The sequence below is a fragment of the Macrobrachium nipponense genome, chromosome 5 (genome assembly GCF_015104395.2).
Source record: "Macrobrachium nipponense isolate FS-2020 chromosome 5, ASM1510439v2, whole genome shotgun sequence".
NCBI lineage: Eukaryota > Metazoa > Arthropoda > Malacostraca > Decapoda > Palaemonidae > Macrobrachium > Macrobrachium nipponense.
Window position 1 is genome coordinate 100,167,383 of NC_061107.1, and position 10,000 is coordinate 100,177,382.

Sequence of the window (10,000 nt, forward strand, 5' to 3'; positions counted from 1 at the left end):
CAATTTTCATCCTTCCTGGGTCAAAGGTGTCACCTGTTTCCAAACAGCGACGTACTGCCACGCCTTCATAAGCTTTGTATGTATATACTCCTGTAACATATCATGTCCAAATCTTACCTGTGACCAGGGGAAAGGAAGGAAGTGCCCGAAATATGTAGTTGCAACATTCAAATAGTGTTTTATGGGCCTTTTATATTCATATTATACTGTTGTATTACAGTAAAAGACATTTACATATATATATATATATATATATATATATATATATATATATGTATATATATATATATATATATATATATATATATATATATATATATATATATATATATATATATATGTATATACATACATATCTTTATATTCATAATATTTTATATTGCAGTATTCATTAGTCTCGCAAATTACGTTTATTTGCCAATTGTCAACTGTATAATTAATCGTTAATTCACTGAATTACCTTGCCAAGTGTTAGGCTAAGGTCTTTAATGAAGGTCAGATGTCTACGGAGAAGATAATGGAGAAATCTGATGAATTTTCGGTAGTCATGCGTTGCAATGTTTCCGTTATGATAATTATTTTTCATGGATTTCTCGAGCATTATAAACGTATACGTCATAGGTTTTGAAAAAAGGATTAGGAATTTGATTACAGTTTAGACAATCAATTACATTTGTTTGGTCTATTGAACTCTTGGAGTTTTTACATTGATCATTTTATGTGTGTACTTGTTTGAGAGAGAGAGAGAGAATAGATGGTCATCGTTATCACTTATGTTGTAGAGTCAGGAATGGATAAACGAAAAATACCTCGTGATGCTTAACGACAATGAAAAATTGCAGAGCAGAGCAGAGCGGAGCAGAGCAGAGCAGAGCAGAGCAGATCAAAGCAATGCAGAGCAGAGCAGAGCAGATGCGAGTGAGGTTTCATCCACAGCAGAATGCCAAGCACGTGGAATCAAAATATACTTAAAGCCAAGGAACTAGAAAGATAATATTAAGTCCGGCATACGCATACAGGAAGCTTGTAGCTGGCAAACTAAACGCTGAGAATATCGATACAAAGTATGGGTGCAGTAAAACATGTTTTAAACACAAGTCTGCCGTCGCCCACACATCACAAACACGTTGAATACATGCGGATGACTTATTTGTTTTTTCTTATCATTGCTTCATACTTATCTGCTGTTTGTGATAACTAAGCGATAATTTACCGATGTATTCAAGACATTGCTTCCTGTCGTGTGGATACAATCTCTGAAACAGGGAATATAACTGATGAGTCTTTTCTTGTGAGAATATGAGAAGCTACGTGACTCAAAAGCCGCTTAGTGTGATTCATGGTTTTCTAAGCAAATAGCTTATTAACTTGTTTTATTAATATTGATGATAAGCGGTGGACTGTTATATATGCATGTTTATGCAATGGTCTTGGATTCTTATAGACTGGATACGCAAACACTCGGAATGAAAGTAGTCTGTTTACTCGACTAACATTAACAGGTTCGCGGAGATAATGTCTAGTGTTGAGCTGTATTCGCAACCTCAAAGTCGAATTCCATATTCTTATTATTACCCCATAACTATATGTAAGCATTTCGCTCTTGCTAAGAGACTCATCAATTTCATCAAGTTTACTCCGTCAACAATTCCGAGTTTTGCTTCATTCTCGTTAATAATAATCACTTCCCCAGCCCACAACCCCCTCCCCGCTTTTCCCTCACCCCACGACCTGCCTCTAACGTATTTTGAAAGTAGGGACATACCTTTAATGGAGAAGTTTCGCCGGGGAAAGCGAACTGCAAAAGTAACTAGAAACAGTGACGCAAAAAAAAAGAAAGAAAAAAAAAGCGTTGAATTCATCCCGAAGAAAGGATTCTCTCTTCACAACGTTGAGGTTTCAGCTCTTGATGTGACATTACAGGCGGGTGCATTTTTAATCACTTTACATGACAGCATTGTTCACACTGTGCGTCCTTCCAATACGTTCTTTTGTTTTGATTACATTTTCGTTTTTTGGAAGTACACCACACTTTCTTTTGTTTTATATCGCTTCTACAGCTTTTGTTCTTTGTAACGTCTGAAATATCCTGCCTTTAGTTCTCTGTCTATCTCTCTTCTATCTTTATGACCTACACACACACGAATAAATGAACCTGTATTCTTTTACTGAATATGCAGAGAAACTGTCCATTAATCCCTTATTCTTCCACCGCCCTGAATAGTAACTGCAAATGAGTTTTGGGTCGCATGCAATGACTACATATCCAATGAAAGTACAAACAAGATCTATTAATTCATCGAATGGGCAACGGATCGGAAAAGCCCATATGAATTAGTCTATAGCGTTTAAGGTAACGGTACTCATCCATGGGGTATCTAAACCCACACCTTCACGCACAAGCTCCTTACGTTATAGCTCTTAACTAAATTAAGTTTGTGGCTTTTAGTGGTTTAATGATTCATCAATCGACAGCCTCGTCAAATGACGGGGCAGTACGCCATTCTCTTGGCGGAAAAACGTAAATAATAGTTATTGGTTTTTGTCGGATAACACAGTGAAACAACCATTTTTGTATGAAGTGATTGGAAGTGATTTTTAGAGAAATATTCTCTATCCAGGTCACTATTTGGTTCCAAAGGTGTATTTTCATTGCAGAGTATAATGTTCATTAAGCCATATAGATCATTTGTCATGTTGTATCAGAACAACATGGCAAAACAAAAGTGCCATTGAATATTTTATCCTAATACCAAAAAAATAAAAAATACTTCTGTACATCCATGAATTCTTTTTCTAACAGCATTTGTAATGAAAAGGTTAAATTAGGAGAGATCTCAAGTTAATTTCCTAGTACATGCATTATCGGAAGGATCTTCGTCTCTGTGGTTTTAGTAGATGCTTGAAGGATGTTCTTACCGAGAATTTACTTGTAAATCTGTAGTTTTTTTTTTATACAAGCAGATGAATATTTATTCTGTAACAGTTGTTTTATGACATTCTCTTAATCTTTTAACTTTTCATATTATATTTTTTCTCATCTGTTAAATGAAGTTTAATTTTACTTCTGTTGCTCAAATACTATCCCATTTCTTCAAGAAGGCTCTCTTTCGTTCATTGTCGTATTCAAAGATCTTTGCGATACACAAATCATAAAATCAAAACCAAGTTAGTGAACTACAATAAGATATTATCTTAGTTTAAAACTTGTCTCTTGAGACTTTCTTATGGAACTCTCCTGAGAACACTCGACTTTTTTTTATCTACCATACATTACCGGAATTTTCAAGAACATAAATGAATAAAGTAAAAGTAAGCAATAATTTAGTTATATTTTCAAGTTTTGCAGTAATTGATCCTACCATTTCACTTTTCTTTTTAGTTAGAGGATTATACCCGAAATATTTTCAAAAAGAAGAAGAAGAACAAGATGAAGAAGAAGAACAAGAAGAAAAAGTTTGTGCTGAAACAAACAACACCATCCTGGACATAACTTTTGACGGCGATGACATAAGAGAGACGAACTTGTGAGGAAGTCCAACAGCGCACGCCAGTACAATGGCAACTCCTGAGACCTTGTGGATAAGGAAGCCCTCCTGATTAAAGTTGTCGATCAGGAGTCATGGCTGTGCAGTACCACACAAACCCAAACGATGGGTTTAGTCTAAATTGCGTACCGAGAATCGAGGGACAAATTGGAATGCTTGTTATAGCTTCAGTCCAATTGCGTCTCATTGGCGAGTGTCGTTAGCAGAAAACACCGGCTGGAATTGAATTCTCAATGGCTCTGCCGTCTTTAGGACCATTCGTTGCCTACTCTGTAAATTTTCAGTCAACGATCGTGGTCGAGTAAAAAACGTTGTTACGAAATGAACAGTAGGGTATCCTTTCCTCACTCTACCCTTAAAGGAAAAAGGCTCGTTACTAGAATAAACAAAAATGTCATTTTACTGACTGCATGCAAAAGTCTTGCAGATGTACCTGCTTACCCTATATATATATATATATATATATATATATATATATATATATATATATATATATATATATATATATATATATATATATATATATATATATATCTATATATATATATATAATAGTATATATAATATATATATATATACTATTAATACATTACATACAAATTAATAATATATAATAACATATATATATATATATGTATATGTTATTTATAGTAAGAAATGAATGATGATGTAAGAAAAAAGCTAAAGATTTCCTTACCTTCTATGCCGACTCGCTTGTACCAGCAGTAGATGAACAATAAAAACAAAATAAAGCTTTTAGAAATAAAAGCTGGTTTAACAGAGATCTTCGTTCATCCATCGATTTCTGAAAAATGAAACCAGGTTTATGAGGCCATCCTTCAGTCACAAGACTGGAGCTGTTGTGCCAATATGCATTAGCCTGCCTGTACCGTCAGATGAAAGTAGCGGAGGAATGATTGGAACTCTCTCTCTCTCTCTCTCACTCCCTCTCTCTCTCTCTCTCTCTCTCTCATTTTGTGTTTCAAGCATGAATGACATCTCGAGAAGTTGTTTTCTTTGGTTGGTGGGCAAGAGGGTCCAAATGCAATTTCGAACTCGGCTTTCTTTTTTTTTTTTTTTATTGATTTGGCGTTCTATACTCTCGAAGTACAATGAGTGAGTTATTGATATTGTAAGTGTGTTCCATATGACTGGGTAATAAAATAAATGAATACCTTACTATCATAGCCAATATTCATTATATGCAGTATCATGCCTTACTTCAATTTAGTGTTAGACAATAAAAAGATGTCATATTTCTAGGCTTTTGGGTTGCCCCAAACGTTATTTTCTTGTTTTTATTATATCTTATCTAAAAAAAGCGAGGATAACATATTAATTTGATTATACCGTAACTCTTCGTTTTTCGTTCAAAATGCTGCATTTCTGTCTTAGTTTAATTTGCCCTCCTGATCTGATTTAAGGGGTCAAGTATGATAAAAAAAAATGTATCAAAGGAATCGAGTAAGATAAGGAAAGATACGTTTTATCTGTTTAACATAGAAGTAATCGTTCATCCTACTTTCCACTCGGGAACTCCTTTCTCGGGAACTCCTTTCATGGGAACTCCTTCTCGGTAACTCCTTTCTCGGGAACTCCTCGGTAACTCCTTCTCGGTAACTCCTTTCTCGGTGACTCCTTTCTTGGGAACTCCTTTATCGGTAACTCATTTCTCGGGAATTCTTTTCTCGGTAACTCCTTTCTCAGTAGCTCCTTTCTTGGGAACTCCTTTCTCGGTAACTCCTTTCTCGGGAACTCCTTTCTCGGTAGCACCTTTCTCGGTAACTTCTTTCTCGGGAACTCCTTTCTCGGTAACTCCTTTCTTGGTAACTCGTTTCTTGGGAACTCCTTTCTCGGGAACTCCTTTCTTGGGAACTCCTTCTTGGTAACTCCTTTCTCGGGAACTCCTCGGTAACTCCTTCTCGGTAACTCCTTTCTTGGTAACTCCTTTCTTGGGAACTCCTTTATCGGTAACTCATTTCTCGGGAATTCTTTTCTTGGTAACTCCTTTCTCAGTAACTCCTTTCTCGGTAACTCCTTTCTCGGTAACTCCTTTCTCAGTGACTCCTTTCTTGAGAACTCCTCGGTAACACATTTCTCGGTAACTTCTTTCTCGGGAACTCCTTTCTCGGTAACTCCTTTCTCCGTAACTCCTTTCTTGAGAACTCCTTTCTCGGTAACTCCTTTCTCAGTAACTCTTTTCTCGATAACACGTTTCTCGGGAACTCCCTTCTCTTCAACAGGTTTGTCAGGAACTCCTTTCTTGGTAACTTCTTTCTCGTGAACTCCTCCTAGGTAACTCCTTTCTCGTTAACTCCTTTCTCGGTAACTCTTTTCTTGGGAACTCCCTTCTCGGTAACTCCTCTCTCTAGGTAACCCCTTTTCTTGGTAACTCGTTTCTTGGTAACTCCTTTCTTGGGAACTCCTTTCTCGGTAACTCCTTTCTAGGGAATTCTTTTCTCGGTAACTCCTTTCTCGGTAACTCCTTTCTTGGGAACTCCTCGGGAACGCCTTTCTCGGGAACTCCTTTCTCGGTAACTCCTTTCTCGGTAACCCCTTTCTCCCGAGAGATATTCCAGGCGATCGTTAGGCAAGCGAGTCTCCAACCCATTGCCGGACAAAGTGCATCTTTCTCCAAGCAATTTGAATGCAAATGGCCGTTCCCATTACCACTCACTTGCAGGAGTCATTTGCCTTTCAGATCGTATTCATCCAGAAAGATACATCGGCGCTGTATTCAAAGGATTCCTTCAAAGTTTCTCGGCGATCGTCATGGATTGCCCGCCCGAATAAGGCGCCGCCTCTTCTTCCACGACATCCAGAGGAACAGTTTAGTTAGGAAATCACTTCCCGACTGTAATCGAGCGCTGATAAAGTCACTCGCGAATCTTTTCCTTTGTTGCGGGAGAGTCAGGATTAGCAACTGAGCTCGGTTGTCGCTTTGTTGACGACGAGCCAAGAGGGAGAGAGAGAGAGAGAGAGAGAGAGAGAGAGAGAGAGAGAGAGAGAGAGAGACCGGGTAACTTTTTTTTCGAAAAGCTTTTTTTTTTATTTTGTTTCTCGTCAGTTGTCAAGTACGTGAAAAATTTTCCTTTTCTGTTTAGAGTTTCATTTTCATTGCAAACTCGTAAGGTGGATACGAGTACCTGAGTAATTTCCGAATGTTATCGAATAACAATTGATCACTCTTCGTCTCTCATCAATTCGAATGACCTTAACACATTAGTTAAATAGTATTAGATATATATATATATAACATAAAAGGCAATTCTGTAAGTTTGTTTGTTCGTTATATACGCCCAGACTATGAATACTAGGGCTAACGATTTTTTACAATTTACTCCCCTCCCCTCATATAGGCTTTAGCCAAAATCCGAAATTGGAGGGGGGCCATTTCAAAGGGGGTCATAGCCCCATATACATACATATATATATTAAAAGGCATATAAGACACCATATAATTAACCAAATATTTCAAATAATAATAATTATTCTGGATCCTTGCTCACTAGTGAGCCCATATTTTACCAGTTACCAGGGATACAGTAGTATCTGAAATATTCTCTTGTAACTTATATATTGGTTTTGCTGGCCTTTTTTATCTTCATAGTGTACTGTTAGATACTAGTGAAAGATATTAATATATAGCTGCATATACATACAAATATATATGTATATATATATATATATATGTATATATATATATATGTATATTATGTATTGTATTGCTATTAATTTGGTTCGATTAAAATGCATTGAATTTTGTGAGAGGAAACGTTCTTATGATACAGGATTAATATTACAAATGGTGCCATACGGCCGTTTCATCATTGTTCAATCAACCATGAAGAACGAATTAATTTCTATAATTGCAGTCACAATTTCATTATTAAAAGCAATCATACCTGCCTACACATACACAGACAAAGACACACACACACATAAAGATAACAATCTGGATGTAGGAACTTTTCCCATCATTCCATTCCTGACAATTTGATCCTGTAGAGAGTCACATTTATGGGACTAACAAGGTTTCTTTTCTGTCACCACGAGCTTTGGAATTTTCTCCGTTCATTTTGTTTTTCAACGTTAAAAATGCGCTTTTGTTAGTTATCTTAGAGGTTAAACACTAACTTTTTTTTTTTTACCTTTCCTTGTCTTTGTTTTCTTGGCTTGCGTCAGGCAAACGACAAGACCTGACAGTCCCACAGACCTAATTTATTATTATTATTATTATTATTATTATTATTAATTATTATTATTATTAATTATTATTATTATTAATTATTATTCGGAAATAATATCCTCTGTGAGACAAATTTCGTTCAAAAGAATTATTATTATTATTATTATTATTATTTATTATTATTATTATTATTCTTATTATTATTATCATCAATGTTATTATTATTATTGTTATTATCTTATTATTATTATTATTATTATTATTATTTTATTATTATTATTATTATTATTATTATTATTATTATTATTATTAATACAGTTGCTCTCAGACATCTCTCATTTCAGTGGCTCAGTAATTGTAAAGTAACTAACGATTACGACAACGATTTTGAAACAAAGCCATAGGAAAGTAAACATCAACATGAGAGAGAGAGAGAGAGAGAGAGAGAGAGAGAGAGAGCGAGAGAGAGAGAGAGAGAAGAGAGAGAGAGAGAGAGAGGATTTTTAGAGAGAGCAAGAGAGAGAGAAGATGTAAAATTTGAAAAAAAATGCAATGTGTTCTCATCAAACCTCAGAAAGGAAATAAAAGATATATATATATATAATCTATACTACTATATATATTATATATATATCTATATATATATACATATATATATATATATCTGTATAAGATAAACGAAAAAGATTACTATTTCACATAGTTTCACTATGTGCTGAGATTTCTCATGCATAATGCAATAAGGTGGAAGGATTTCGGTGAAACTGAAGTACTTCATTAACTTTGCACACAATAATGCAGCATTCACAGGTTTAAAAGCAAAAACATAATTTCCGCCACTGACTCCCACCAACGTGGGAGCATTACAGAAGTAATTATAACGCTGTCAACTGTAACGCAATGCATTATTCCATTACGAGAATTGACACTGACAACCAGCGAGAAAAAAGGGATTAAATACCTGCTCTTGCACTGATTCATATGTCATACAGTAATAAATAAACTTCAAATTGAATATTCATAAATTTCTCTCGCTGTTTGAAATCATTATTATGTCAAATGAGCAGGAAGTATTATGAATAACAAATTATCTAAATACGCTTCCATCACGATTAGCTTTTGTTTGGAACGTTGGCTTGGTATCACTCCAATGGCCTTCTGCAAATATGTTCTTGTACTCATATAATTTTCAAACTGAAATTGGAATTCTATAAATATTTTAAATGGATTTTCTGACACAGAGAACAGATTCATTTCCTAGCCACAAGAGCAGCTCTTCCCACACGTTCCATATATTTCAATATTAATATTCAAAGCGGAATGTGCTTTTGACACTTTTTAATACACATTTGTTCTAAGTGAAGTTACCTATCTATCTATCTATATATATATGTTACCTATCCGCTAACACCTATTACCAGCAAAGGTATTTAACATTTTGGTATGCGTTAAACCTGAGCGTTAAGGCGAACTGGTCACACTCAATCTCTCCCCCCCTCCCTCTCTCTCTCAAAGCGATCACTGGTAAAAGCCCCCATGTCTTTCTGTCTCTCTCTCTCCATTCTATCAGGTCATTAAATTAGAGTCGGAGTTACAAAAAATATAATATTTATTCAAAGTAAAGCATTAGTTGAAAAATTCAAGTTCTTACAAGATCATCAATGGAAACATAATAATTCAAGTCTCACAGACAAACCACTCAGATAACCCCCCCAGTATTTAAATGTCTCAATCAGTAATTAGTCACACCAATTATCTCTTCTCCAAAATACAGTCCCCCTCACTAGGTACACTCGGGCCCCTTCACTAGAACACTCGGTCCCCTCACTAGAACCGCCTGTTTAAAAGACAGGAAAAACACACTAGTGAGTCCACACACATAATTGTAAAAGACAAAGTAAAAAAATGGAACATCTTTACAAGATATCAAACAAGCCTTCCCTTTGGCTAAAGTATGACAACTCACCCATTGCAGCCTAGAAAATCACACACTCTGTTCAAGGAAACTCTTTGGCACACGCCATCGTGGCTCTGCCTTTGTTGCACAAACCTCTCCGTAAGTCTCCCATAGATTTGGCTAAAGATGCCATTATGAACGGAAGAGGCGCACACGTACACACGAACTCACAACTCTTCGGTAACGCCTCAATCAACTGGTCATAGCCAGTTTTCAAAGGGACCTTGAACAAGCCCTCGTGAACTCACATAAACACAGAATGAACATTGACCCGCTTAAATATGCATCATCGTATCACACCATCCC